At 37.2% G+C, this 15,616-nt stretch overlaps 1 protein-coding gene across 1 annotated transcript in view; it reads right to left on the bottom strand.

The window, feature by feature from the left end:
* The window catches only part of pik3cb (phosphatidylinositol-4,5-bisphosphate 3-kinase, catalytic subunit beta), a 44,780-nt gene extending 35,196 nt beyond the window's left edge, over window positions 1-9,584 (bottom strand). Inside the window, 1 exon segment of the mRNA XM_051129147.1 lies at window positions 9,095-9,584. The gene's annotated coding sequence lies outside the window, so the exon portion shown is untranslated.
* Window positions 9,585-15,616: the final 6,032 nt, after the last annotated feature.

Raw genomic sequence — 15,616 nt, 5'->3', positions numbered from 1 at the left:
ATAGAACAGTGCTTTAGTAGAGACTGATTGCCTTGGTAGGTTTTTTGGGCATCGGTTCTTGCTTATAACTTTTTACAAATGAGGACTTTCCCTAAGGGTTTTTGTCCGGTTTAGCTCTCTTCTTGATACAAATTTGTCTCCAAAATGTGCTTAAGTAGGCACACGCACACACACAACTAAGCAAACAATGCTTGCAGAACCAAAACACACAAAGCACAAAGCAGTGACGTATACACACACGCACTGCACAATGCTTCGAGCACTGCTTGCGTACACGCTCAGACAAACAGACACACTCAGACAGGAGAGCACGACCATTCTTCATTTGTACACTCATGAACACACCAAGCACTGTGTCCTTATCACAGAGCAAACAGAGAGAGGCACAGTTGGAGGTACAAGCCTTACGGCCCTCCAACCCGGAGGTATTCCTCTCTTTTCCTCATCTGCCCTGATCTACCTCCCGCTCTCACACTGGAATGTCAGGAATCCAGATTCCGCATAGAACTACATCCCCCTTCCCACAACACTTCTGACACACACACAGAGCCACAAACCCTGATCTTTGTCAACCAGAAAAATAACTCTCTGGTAAGAACAAGCTCCATAAAAAAGTGCTTGTTCGCATCTGGTGTAGACACTTAAAATCTAAGAGATCTAAAAGTAAGGGCCACATATTCAATTGAATAAGGAAGGGAGAATGTCAAAGATGCCAATTAAGCTTTTGAAACTCATCGACTATGAAGGAAAACTGAATTAGACATCACTGAATACCAAATGCAGCTCAGTATTTTATGAAAGGGGACATACCTTGACGTAACTTGAATGAATTTGTACTGAAGGTAGTGTCATTTAGCTCAATCGATTTAAAAAGGGGAGCACACTTTGTTCATAATAATTATGATCAACATGTTTTCCATTATGACATCAAATGTGTTTTGACAAAACAGTTAATGTCGTGGCCAAAAAAAAAAAAAAAAAAAAAAAAAGAGATTTGTACAATATCATGCGTGGCCATAGCAAAAACAAACAGAGCGCTGCCATACTTCCCACATCAATTACAGGTCAGTACAAATATCCACCCCATTTTAAATTTCATATATTTTTTGAGTCTGTGTGCCAGCTGAATTGGAAACAGCCCACTGGATGAAAAGGTTAGGGTCAATTTCACTATTTAATTTCTTAGACAAAGCTACTGTATGGCATCAGATGCACTTCTTATGATGTGCTTTGTTCCCCCCGGTTTGGAGCTTGACAGACCATAGCCTTGATATTCACTTTCATTATATTAAGAGTGGCCAGGATTTTATTCAGTAATTTACTTTGTGTGCTTCATGGTCTTTTTTCTTGGGAATAATATGAGGTTAAATGAAAGCATATATATATACACTTGCAATCAGAAATATTCAACCCCTAAAGAGTTTTAAGGATTTATAAATAAAAATCTTTTCAAAGTGCAGGATTCTGCTTTGGATGGCTTCTTAATGAGTTTAGTGATACATAAAATCAACACAGAAAATGTATGATGTAGTATTTGTGTGTAACAGTATATTTTGTTAAGATCGCCATGTCACAATTATTCAACCCCTATATAATATTGTTGTTTTTAAAGCTTTCTGACAGTTTTTATGGCCTGAAGTGGAGCTGAAACATCATTAAGCCTTTGGAAACTCTATAACGATCCTTCATTTGCTTCAGCTGTGATGCATATATAAACCCCGACCATGAAGGTGTTCAAGGTGAGTTGCAATCATGGGAAAGACAAAGGAGCTTCCACAAAAGCTGAGAGAGGAGATTATTTCATCACATCTGAAGGGCCTTGGGTATAAGAAGATTTCCAAAAGATTTAACATTCCAAGAGACACCATTGGGAGTATTATAAGGAAGTTTAAAACTTATGGAACAGCTGCAAACCTGCCTGGCCGTGGAAGAAAGCTCACAATTTCATCAAGGGCCCTTAGCAACTTAGTCAGGACAGCTAAGAAAAACCCCCATGTGACTGCAAGACAGCTACAGGATGACATGATGAAGGCTGGTACAAGTGCTTCAGTGGCAACTATAAGACGTGCACTGAATAATCAAGGACTTCATGGCCGGACCCCAAGACGCACTCCACTCTTGACCTCAAGAAACATCAGGAGTCGACTAGAATATGCCAGGAGGAATTTGGACAAAACTACAGAGTTCTGGGAGACAGTTCTATGGACTGATGAAACCAAAATGGAACTTTTTGGACATATGGACCAGTGGTATGTCTGGCGTGCAAAAGGTCAGGCTTATGACAAAAAGAATACCATCCCCACGGTCAAGCACAGAGGTGGGTCAATAATGATGTGGGGCTGTTTTTCTGCGGCAGGAACTGGCAATCTTGATTGTGTACCTGGCATCATGGATTCCCAGAAATACCAGGTCATTTGTTGACAAATTAAACCTTGGTGATCACTGGATCTTCCAGCAAGACAATGATCCCAACACAGCAAAATCCCCAGTGTTAATTTAACACTCTGAGTGTGGACACATAACACTGAAGCAGTGTTGAAGGTAATGAGATAATTAGGTGATTAACAAAGTGATGACTGATCATTATTGAAGACACCTGATGTTAATAAGCAGAATCACCAAAGGAGAAAACCAAAATTTTTAAGCAACCATTATAGTGGTCAATGTTTGCATTAGTTGGGCTCTTGACCCTTAAATTTTTAGTACTAGATTTTGTTTGGCTGCTGTATTTGAGTTGAAACAGCCAGACAAGCTAAAAGCTCAAGTCACCAGGTGATTATGTTTTAACATATTCATTGTTTGACGTAAATCACCTAGAGTCTAATCTCTAAGTTACGTTTTGTTTTGTTTTTTTTGCTTATTGTAATAGCCTTGACAATCCACAGAAGATCCAGCACTTCCTATACATTTTGGAAAGATTTTTTTTACAACCTGTTTAAAAAAAAAAAAAAGTATTTCACCTAGGCACACATAGACATCAAGAACCAGCCCATGAATCTCAACAATGGTGACAAACGGCATATTCAGATAAACAGATCAACTCTGAACTCTCATAATTTATTCATGCCGCAATGCATGATGGGAGTCATGGATGAGTTCTGATTGGCTACAACACGCTTTTTGATGGTCATCGTTGTTGTGATTCTCACACTGATTCTTCATGTCTGTGTGTCTAAATTAAGATAAACTTTTTTTCATCATCTGTCTGATTATGGCAAAACTGATTGATCTTTTGTTCACAGTTCTTTTGTAATCTGTAAGAAAATTCTATGTCAAATACTCAAGTCACTATATGATAATTAAGTCAAGCACAGTCAATGCCATCTTATTGACTTTTGCTCTTTGCTTGTCTGGCTGTTATAACTCACTAATTGCAGCCAAACAAGACCTAATATTGATGATTTAAGGGTCAAGAGCCTAACTAATGCAAACACTGACCACTATAATGGTTGCTTAAAAATGTTGGTTTTCTCCTTTGGTGATTCTGCATATTAACATCAGGTGTCTTCAATAATGATCAATCATCACTTCGTTAATCACCTAATTATCTCGTTAACTTCAACACTGCTTCAGTGTTAACTTTAACACTGCTTCAGTGTTTATATGTGTCCACACTCAGAGTGTTAAATTAACACTGGGGATTTTGCTGTGAAGCACACCTCCAAATCAACCAAAGCTTGGTTGGGGAAAAGATGCTGGAGTGTCCTGGAGTGGCCTTCTCAGTCACCAGATTTAAATCCAATTGAAAATCTCTGGTGGGATTTGAAGAAGGCAGTTGCAGCACGGAAGCCATCAAACATCACTGAGTTAGAGGCTTTTGCACGTGAAGAATGGGCAAAGATTCCAATCGAGAGGTGCAAGAAGCTTGTCAGCACTTATCGAAAACGCTTGTTAGAAGTTATAAAAACTAAAGGGCGCTCCACAAGGTACTGAAGCTGGGGGTTGAATAATACTGCACATGCTCATGTGTTACAAGACTTACAATTTTCATTTGAACTTCAAAGTTAAGTCAACTTCTGTTGTCAAAATAACTCAAATACGTATCAATAAATATTGTTTGTTATTTCACGAGTTTTTTTTTTTTATTTATTTTCATTATCTTTCATCAACATCACTATATTGTCTATTGAGGTGAGGGGGTTGAATATTTCTGATTGCAAGTGTATATATATATATATACATATATGCCTTAATTTTTGGGTTAACTACTCCTTTGACCTCTAAATTTAGAGTCCACTGTGCAGCTGCCCTTTCAGTGCTGTGCCACGGTGGCATAATTTCAATAAACACACACGCACACACTAAAAAAGATGTTAATCAGTTACCTACTGAGGCCTGACTGAACAAAGGTCCCAGTTTAGCCGTGGGTGGAGCACACAAGTGTCTCTCTCTCTCTCTCTTCCTCTACAACTAACTGTATGTGCATGTTTGAAAAAAGCTGTGATACGAGTCTACATGAGAAAGTTATGCAAGAGCTGACAGACGAAAAGCACAGACATTACAAATTTTCAATTCATCACTCTCACACACGAGAGAGACAGAAAGACACAGTGTGAATACGAAAACAGCTGTCACCCCGCTTCAGAGGACTACAGTGTGGTTTCTCACTTTTCATTCAGGACTCTCGAAAACCAGAAATCTGTGTGATTATATGTCATGCCTTCATCAAAGGGTATTATTGCGTTTTGCATGATGACTCAGATTCTACACTGGATCAAGTAGTGATCCAACACTGAACCAAATTTGTTTAATGTATTCAGCTTTTAATGCATGTACAGTAATTTGACAAGCAGGAACAAACAGACAGAGAAATTGCAGGGCAAAGCAGGTATGACTGTAATGCTCAATTAATGTAACATTAATCCCATAACTGTTTATTGGAAAAAGGATAGATTTTAGACTAGTTTCATAGATTAGAATTAGTCACTAAAAATTTTCTTTGTCTTTAACAGAAGCATATTGGCAAAGTGGGTCAAGATATTAGGTAATCTAAAAAGGAGTTACGAGTTTATTATTAACTTGATTTAAATCAGTATTTTTATTACTTAAGAATGTGTTGAAAAATAAATTAATACATCAACAAGTAAAGGTACATTTAAAACACATCCCTATAAAGGATTTCAGACTAAATATGAACATCTATTCACATATATTAAAAAAGATTCATATTTAAAGAATCAATAATTTATTTGCTTTAATATACTTTCCCTCCATTATTTTGTCTACCTCTCTTCCATCTATTTCTCTTGGTATGTTTCACTCCCTCCTTTCCCATTTGTCGATACTGAATTCTTTAGCATGTTCTGACTTGTGCGTAGAGAATTGTAGAATTCCAAGTGCGGGCACGCTGAGCTCTCTTCAGGTGTGTGCATACAGGTGTGTGAGTATGTATATGCATGGCAATCAGGCCTGCCGATATGCAAATCAGCTATTATGTAAGTGCACAAAACAGAAGAGACAACCATGCAAATGTGAGGCCACATATGTAAGCGGGACTCAATTAAAACTGTCAATCATGCATCCGAGCTGGGGTTCCACAGGAAATGAGTGCAGATGGCTTGTAATCACTGATTGTCCTGACACTAATTGATCAAATTATGGGCACAGACATGCAAAATGAAAGCGGAACCATAATTCTTTTCTATTAACCACCTTTAGGCACCTGTGTCATTTGAGTAAAAACTTTTTTAGACTCTTCCCAAGCTTAAAAATTATGCCCATTAAAATAAAGATATATGGAAGGCCTATAAGATTATATTTAACTCAACAAATGGCTACATAATTGCACACCAATAAAGGATAGCAGCTAAAATATTATAAATCAGGTCACTACGATCCATGTAACCATGTGCTGAATAAATCTACAGAAGCTTAACCCTCGCTCTTACTGAAACAGATGAATGCAGTACACCGGACCTGAATGAGTTTGCAATTATGGAGAAACACCAGTGGCACACAAGGCTTTATGACTGTTGAGAACATCCTGATGCAAGCCAATAGAAACACTTCTTTTTCAAATATATTGCATGTCGACAAAGTTGTAACCTTTAAGGGAAGTGAACCTTGCCCATTTACCGTATAAGCCTACTTCTTGTATCATTTGAAAACATAATTGGATGGTATGTTTCACAACAAAATGTTATATTTTACCTTTCTTTAGCTTTAATGTGTTAATCAGTGTGCTATGAAATAAAATAAAACAATAACAAGGAAGTCATTCATTTTCTCTGATCCATGGTTTTGGATTAGCCAGTTTTACTTACATGACCTCTTTTTATATCTCATCTGATCAAGGATTCAATCTAAATATTTAAGGGGTCATGTTTGACAAGAGGTCACTGTACTATAAAAACAAACTTTTTTGTCAAATTTTTTTAACGTAAAAAAAAAAAAAAAAAATGGAGCTGCTCTCGCAAGACTTGTATTTTTTTTTTTACCTTTATTTTTTACCTTTATTTAACACTATTGCATCAAAGCAGCTTTGCACTATTAAATAGGAAAATATTGTGTCAACAATGCAAAAATTCCTCTCATGTGATGTGATCTGCCTTTTCAAAAGCCTCAATGATTTTTAGCTGACTCCTCTTAACTGAAGAATAAAAAAAAATTCCAAGCTCCTATGACAATCCTTCAATTTAATACTAACTTTACTGCAAAAGTCAATACAGATGTTTAGGAAAACATGAAAACAAACCAGGCATAGTTGGGTCACTTTCAATTATATATTAAAGTTATATTACTAACTACTAGCAATATTTTAGAAACGCTGCATTACCTACAGTAATTAACAGTATTATAAAAACCCATTAACGGGTTTATAGCATGTGCAATGTGATGTCAAGTCAGTAAGACAGTAAATAGGGTCAATTTCATTGGCATTAAAAACAACATATTTATTTCTAAACGATTATTAAGGGAAACCTGTAATTGTTAATGCTAACTGATTCTCCCATACATAATCTGTTCCATACACCATACAGTCAGTCCTGGGGGCGTGCATGTGTGTTCGTCCCCATTTCTAAGGAAAAATGTTTTCCTGGTCCGCTAAAACAAACACACACACTGTGCTCTCACATGACTGAGAGAATCAGCCCATTCATGGCCCCTGTCACCACAGTGACCTCTCTTCTGACTGTGAGCGAGTGTGTGTGGGCATCCCAAAGTGTTTGTGTCCCCTGACTAATGACATCACAGTCTGCCACCAAAGTCTCTCTGAAGCTCTTGTCACATGTAGTTGGGTAAGGGCCAGTGAGCTCAACTCACAAAAACACACATCTACATACGCTAATATACTATCTGCCTCAAGATGACTTTCAATGTTTCATGACTCATATGGGTTCAGAGTGACTGACAGACGTACACACAAACAAGCCTCAGTACTGGATTGTTTATATTCAAATAAACAAACAAACAAAAAATAAACAACATTCAGTTGCAGGTTTACAATCATCTTACAGTAATTTCATTCGTATGAAATGTCCTTGCTTTTTCCACACATATTTCAAATTACAGTGCTATATTTTCCTTAATTCTGAGCCAAAAAAAAAATTGTAATCATAACGTCTGCCAAAAAAAGTCAATCCAGTAATTGTTATATTAAAAATAAAATAATTAATTTATTAAGTGATTGATTGATTAACAATGAATATGGCATCTCATCAAACATAGTAAACAGATCAGATCAGAATGCCACGTAGTTACATTTCAGAAGTGCCTAACAGTGTTTTTTGGCACATATTACAGTTACCATGGCCGCGGTATATTAATAAAAGGAACGTCTTAAATGGAATAGTTCATCCAAAAACTGACATTTCATTTCAGAAGTTCACATTGTTTTTGTCAGACACTGAATAATTGTTTTAGGTTTTCGCTATAATCAGCTAACAAATCCCAAGGTGTGGTCTGTGTGTTTGTGTTGTTCATTTAATAGAGCATTTAATAAAACGTGCATAAAAATAAATAAATAAATAAATAAACTTAGTAATACTTATTCTTTACATTAGATGCTATTTTTTTTAAAATATTGAATTTTTATATATATATTTTATTTACAAAAAACAAAATATCACTTACACTTCCAACCGTATCTTGAATTCCACAGAATTTCAGGCTAATGAAATCCGAATTTTCTCTAATTTTCTAATTAAGAATAACTGATGGAACACTGATTAAGCTGCAACCACCTTGGGAATGACGTCAAATTTTAAGATTCTTGATTAATCTTGATTTGTCAAGAGCCTCTCCAGTGGTTCATTTCAATAAGGATGTTTAGGAATTCCAAGTTCTCAATTATCTGGAACGGATTACGAGATCCAGATAGTGCTTTTCAGTTTGATGTGCAATATGCATCAGCAGGTTGGTGGACGACCTGTGGGCGTGCCCTGAAGCTGAGTGTGCTCAGCCAATATTACTCATGTCTGTATGGCGTTTGAGTCATAATTTAGTCCAGTATTATGGCATCGCATCCGTCTACGACACACAGCCGATGTCGTGTCTCCCTGTCCCATAAACCCACGTTTTATGGACAGTCCGGTAAACTTGTGATCGGTAAAATCCAGCCTTTTAACGAATGATCACAGTGGGTCGACTCATTACGATTTACTGTTTGTGTGGTGATAAAATTGTGATTCCTAACTTTATTACTTTGAGATCTCTGATTAATAAAGCAAGCAATCACTATTAATATTCAAATTAATGCCACCATCGGATATAACCCCATAAATCTCTTCCATACAACTGACACTGAAAGTCAAGCACCTCGGTTTGATAGCCTACTCATAACTTTAAAAAGGAATTTAGAGTAGTCCCAAAGTCTAAAACTTTTAGATAGAATAAGATGTCAATAATAAGAAGTCAGTAATACTTAATCGATTTGGAGCACTAAAATGCTTCTCAACTAATGTGTCATTTTTGCCGTCTAAGCGTACACATTTATTCGAGTGCAAATGATTAACAAATTACGTTGAGGCTGGCAGCGCCTGAGATCAGAAAAGCAGTCGGCCAAGATCGTAACAAAATGTAACAAAACCTACGCAATTCAAAAGTATTACACACATTGCCGAACATATAATATTAAACTGTACAAAACGCTCACCTTCAGAACAGATTATTCCAACTGGAATGGAATGTCCGACGCCAGTTCTGTAGAATTCGCGGAAACTAAATGTTAAAAGTTAACTGTCCGCGTCTCGGATTGAAATCCAAACACCGGTCAGGTTTAAATCACAGTAAGAAGGCAAAAACTGAGCCTTCTATCCCCTCAAATCTCCAATGCAGTCTTTCATTCGACGCGGTGCAGGTGAACAGCTCTAGTCCGCTTCCTGCTTTTTTCAGCAGGCTGAGAGAAACAAGCGAGCGATAGCTCGCTCGATTTTTTCCCCTGTTTGCTTTGTACACCCTCCCTTTCCACACGTAACCGCTATTTTGTCAACAGTCCCCAAACACCCGAACTTCTGAGCCGTGATTTCAGCCGGAAATAGACCGAATGTAATTCGATAACAGTTTACGCAGTCGAGAATGTTTTAAATGTCGTGTAAATATCTCCACGCAGACTAGGCCCAGTGAACTGCGTGACTCTCACTCCACTAAAGCATTCCACTGGGATGAGGGTGCACTGGATAACGGCTCTACTTTTTTCCTTAACAACATGCTTTGTCTTGTTAGTTCACGACGACTTTAACTGTTTGTTTTTTTTCCCCAATATTATTTAATTGGCCCTACCTCATAAAGTGAACTTTATAAATAATAATAATAATGATGATGATGATGATGTGGGGGGAGATTTATGGGGAAATTAAAATAATTAAACCGAAATTTGAATCGAGTGTATTAGTTTTTGTTTGTTTGTTTTTTTTTTTTGTTTGTTTTTTGTTTTTGTTTTTTTAATCCATGCTATTATACTCTTACATATTTAGTTTCTTTAAAAGGACCTGTTACGTTTGACATCTAGTATGTCGTTCTTTAGGATTTGCTGACCTCTAGTGGTAATAGCGGATATAATATAAAGCTACACAGGTTTAGAAAAACGGAAGGGTGAATGAAAGTACGTGTTTTCCAGGCCAAAATTAGAAGACTTAAGGAGACCTGGGGAGAGTTATATTTATTGCATCATCTAAGTGTATAATTTTATGGGCTGGAAAACATGTCTTTCATTCTTCACCTTCCCCTTGTTGTAAACCTGTGTAGCTTTGTAGAGCATAAAATTAGATGATAGGCAAAACGACAGCCTTAATCACCATTCATTCAGTTCTCGACGTATCTAATTTGACCTAATGGAAAAGGAATTTGAAAATGGAAAAGGTACTGGTAATTTTAAGTTGAGTTTACAGACATTTCGTTTAACCCTAAAACATAAAGCAGTGTAATAATTAAAAATGGGGAGACTTTCACATTGTGCTTTCCAAGTGTTCCAAGGTCTTCATAGTTTGCAATAATAGATCCATAATGGTTATCATGGCAGTTGTGGTGTTGCAGTCATTTAAAACCAGCAGACTGCCTTACTGATACACTTACTGTTGGTCATGTTTCAGTTAGAAATGATCAGATCTAAATTTCCTGATAAGCCTTTCCAAACCATTCTAAAACATTCTCCAGTCATTCCTGCGGTGAGCAGAGGCAGAAATAGGACTGCAGGAGGAGATCAAGTTTCAAAGCACAAACTCTCTTTCAGTAATCCCACAGATGACTCCATACATGTGGAACTGTGTGTGTGGTTGTATATACATGAAGGAATGTGTTTGGTATTTGTTTAGGGAATGATGAGATGTATTATGATTTGGTAATGTTTGAAAGGTGCATTTTATGTGAATGTTTTAGGTTAAAATGTGACACAAATTGGTTGATATTAAATGGGAGGACCCACAAGCAGCATGCTTCCATTATTCACCCATTCCATTCTTATTTCATTAAACATTCTGTTAACGGGATCCAAACCAGTCTAACTCCTAATCTTATCAGCTGTAACTAAAAACATGCGACACTTGAAAGGAGCCCCCTTGCCTAGGCGTATAATTACAGGTATCATAATATATATATATATATATATATTTTATATATATATATATATATATATATATATATATATATATATATATTATATATATATATATATCCTTTAAGATCTCAATTGCAGAAAGGGCTGTGCTGAGGTGATATACTAGGTGGGTAGATGGAGGCTATTAAAAGACTTCCATGGCTTTATTTAAAGGAATAGTTTGTCTTTCTGCTGAACACAAAACGTAGTTTGAAGAATGTAGGTAACCAAACAGTTACCTATGTATACTTCTATGTATTTGTTTTATGGACGTTAGTGGAGACTAGCAACTGTCTGGTTACCTACATTCTTTAAAATATCTTTTATGTTTAATAGAAAAAAAGAAACTCATACAGGTTTGGAACAACTTGAGGGTAAGTAAATGACAGAATTTTCATTTTTATATAAACTATCCATTAAGTGTGAAAAAAAGAAAGGTAGAAGCTTACACAGAATTTTTTTTAAGGTTTGGTATTATGGATTTTTTATTGTTGTATTTTGTAGTCCACTAGGGGGTTGAACCACTCAATAATGACAACTGTAAAAGTCAATGTCAGAAAAGGATGTTAGCAGACTATTAATGTCAGCACAAAGTTTACTGATTTAAATTCATAAAAAAGTGTGTAACAGTCCACTGAGGCGAATGTGAATAAAAGTGCAGTGTTACTGATAAATTTTAAGCATGATACAAAAATAAACTGAAAAACATAACATAAACATGACCACTTGAAAGTGAGAACTGCACTTGAACAGAATTTGACTATACACCATAAACAGACCTGATAAACTCACCAACAGCAGGTTACACAAACAAAGCTAGGGTTATGTTTGGAGCTGAACTCTCTATCAGGTCTCTCTCTCTCTAGTTAGAACTTGCCTACCCCTGGCCTAAAACGTTAAGGTTAATACACACAAGGATTAATGACATAAGACACACCTGAAAGTAATCAAGACAATGAACCAATCATAACAGTTGCAAGTTCAAGCTCAAACCGGTGCACAACGTTTTGCTACGGTTTCCGGGTTGAACGACATGTTTCATGGAAACGGTGTGCGACGGGGTTTGAGATACATTTTCTCTTGTTTAGTGGATGTGTCAAAAATGTCAGCCCAATCAGCAGTAACATATATAAACCATGCGGTTTTAAAGAAACGTGAGGCAAATGTTGCATCACAATAATTAGGAGCCACAGTTTCCACAAACCCCTTCACTCGATTGGGATGTTCTCTTTTTTCTGGACGGTAAGGGCAGTGACTCAAACATCGGGTGTATTTTGCAGTATTAAACGCGTATTTATACCGATTTCATCAGGCTCCGAAAATTCTTCAAGAAGAACACAACTCTTGGGTCATCAGAACAGGGTGTTCAACGCACCAGCGTTTCCGTTTAAAAAAACATTTTGCAACGTTTTATCGGGGCTGAACGCAAGGCTGGATACACGAAGCAAAGGGAGCACATGACATGATCATATGAGGGGCACAAGGAATCACATGACAAAACAGGAAATATGACTATGATAAACTTCAAAATAACCTGAACCATGGAGTTGAAGCAGGCCTAGGCCATGGAGTACTGGAAGTAACGACCATAGACTCTAGCAGTGAACAAGTCCATGGAGGACACGAAGCAAAGGGAGCACATGACATGATCATATGAGGGGCACAAGGAATCACATGACAAAACAAGAAATATGACTATGATAAATTTCAAAATAACCTGAACCATGGAGTTGAAGCAGGCCTAGGCCATGGAGTACTGGAAGTGACGACCATAGACTCTAGCAGTGAACAAGTCCATGGAGGATCAGGTAGCCATTGTCTAGCACAGGGGTGCTCAACCCTGTTCCTGGAGATCTACCTTCCTGCAGAGTTCAGCTCCAACCCTAATCAAACACTTGGAACTAAACTCTGCAGAAAGGTAGATCTCTAGGAACAGGGTTGGGCACCCCTGGTCTAGCAGATCACCACTGGAGATTAGGAGGCCATGCGGGACAGACGTTCTAGTCGGAGCTGTTCACGTCCTCAGACTCTGAATTATGCTTTTCTATGGCAACACTATCAACGGCTAAACAGAGCCTACGTTGGTCAGGTGGTACAGCGGTCATGTGGTACAAGTTGTAGCTCTCAGAAGACTCCTGGTTCACAAGCTGTAATTACGAGTTCTACGAGGACGTGAACGCTTTTTACAAGTTGGAATCTCGTAATTACGGGAATATGGCATGAACGCATCTAGAAACATGACAGAGCAGGCATGATATGGAGAACCGAAAGTTCACCGACAGCTTATGTGGCTGTGACAGGGGCACAGAAAGTTTGTGGATGGCCTCCTTGGCTGTGACAGGGGGCTTAGAGCATTCAAGAGTGAACATCAGCACCATGGGAGAAGTTGTAGTGGATGCCACTACCTCAGCAGGAGCTGTAGTTCAAAAACACTTGAATGTGTGAAACAAGACTTGAACAAAACTTGACTATGACCATAAACAGACTTGATACCAACAGCGGGTTGCACAAACAAAGCTAGACAAAAATTGAAAGGAAACATGAGAGCTATATATATATAAACACAATGACATACCCCCAGTTTCACAGACAATGCTTAAGCCTAGTTCTAGAATAAAATGTAAGTCTGCGCTGTTTCAACTGAATGAAACTTGCACTGACTGATTTTAAAATATATTAGTGCCTTTGTTTTGTCACAAGATGCACACCAGCAATGTTTTTTCCTAAGGCACGCTTTTAAAAATTACTTAAATGTCCTAATTGAACTATGACCTAATCCTGGTTTAGGCTGAGCCCTGTCTGTGAAACCAGGTTTAGACTAAAAGGTATACAGCTCTGGCTACTGGCCATGCGCACATCAGTCTAACGTTATTTTTGTCACACTGTACAACAATAATACTGTTTTTGTATTACAGTAAGGACTAAGTTTAGGGTTGGGGTAGGTGTACACGTTAATAAAACACAATCTAATAGGTAGAACGATTCATTGTTAGCTACCGGTCGGAGCTGTATCTCCTCTAGCCACAACCATGAAACCAGGCCATAATGACATAAGACACACCTAAAAGTAATCAAGACAGTGAACCAATCAAAACAAGACACATTAAGGCAAAGCATGTGACATGATCACATGAGAGACAGGGAATTACATGATAAAACAGGAAACATGATTATGACAAACTTCAAAATAAAAGACTTGAAGACATGAACAAAGCCTAAAACTGGGCTGCATTCATCCCCAACAAAATGATGCAAAATGTTTTTTGAACGAAAGCGGTGGTGCGTTGAACACCCTGTTCTGATTATGCAAGAGTTGCAACTATGGCAGCTGAGAAGGTCATTCTTTGTGTTCTTTTTGAAGAATTTTTCCGGAGCCTGATGAAATTGGTATAAATAGGTGTTTAATACTGCAAAATACGCTCAATGTTATAGCCACTGCCCTTGCCGTCCAGAAAAAAAGAGAACATCCCAGTCAAGTGAAGGGATTTGTGGAAACTGTGGTTCCTAATTATTGTTGCTGATCACTGTTGTCGTGCTATGATACTGTAATATTTATATTACAGTATCATAGCATGACAGTGCTATTATATAGCCCAATTAGAGGAGTATAGAAAAGTTTAAGAAAGTGTCACTCTGCAATACAATAGCAAAATATATAAATATTTATAGTATTTTTTATGTTACATTAATCAGTGTCTAGCACACCTTCCTAAGAAAAGGATATGGACCAGAAGACATTGCAATTACTACATGATATTAGAGTTCCAGATCTATACTTGTGCTCGTATTATTTTTATTTTGCATTTAATGTAAATAAATGTGCAAACAATATACTTGCTCTTGTGAATTTATTTTGATGTTAATTACATTTACTTACAAATTTCCACTGTATATAGCAGTATGTGCATTAGTGTGTAAACAACTGACATAGCAAGATTTGTGTCAGCTTATTTACAGCATCATAGGGGATGTCAAAAACTCTACTATAAATGCATGCATTGTGCGAGCTGTCTCACTTTAATACCACGTGGTTTGTATACATGTTGCAGCTGATTGGGCTGACATTTTTGACACAACCACCAAACAAGAGAAAACATTATCTCAAACCCAGTTGCACACTGTTGCACAGCGTTTCCGGGAAACATGCCGTTAAACCCGGAAAGTAGCAAAAAGGTTAGTGGGATCATAATCCTTCTTTCTCTAAAAATAATTCTGAATTTGTGTCAAGTCAATTAACATATTTAAATTAAACTAAATGTAACTAAAAAGACACTAATGCTATGATCAGCCTGAAGGTAACCTTTCATTATCTGCAACTTTTCTGTATTAGCACTTTTTAACAGAGATATTTAAATGTCATTGTTCATATAAAACCAAAACTGATCGATTGATTGCTTGAAAATCTTGTGTTGACATTCATACTGTTAAATAATATATAACTGCATGATAAAATCAATGGAGTGACAATGGCCACCCGAGGTCATTCAGAGGTTCCTGCGTGATTTAGCAAGAATCTCTCGCTTTCATTATCTTCCAAAGGAAAATGACACATCATTTATTTTTAGCTGACCATTTTTGAACCTC

Source organism: Labeo rohita, chromosome 15 (genome assembly GCF_022985175.1).
Source record: "Labeo rohita strain BAU-BD-2019 chromosome 15, IGBB_LRoh.1.0, whole genome shotgun sequence".
Lineage (NCBI taxonomy): Eukaryota > Metazoa > Chordata > Actinopteri > Cypriniformes > Cyprinidae > Labeo > Labeo rohita.
The sequence above is the reverse complement of the archived record's forward strand: the minus strand, read 5'-3'. Positions and strand labels throughout refer to the sequence as shown.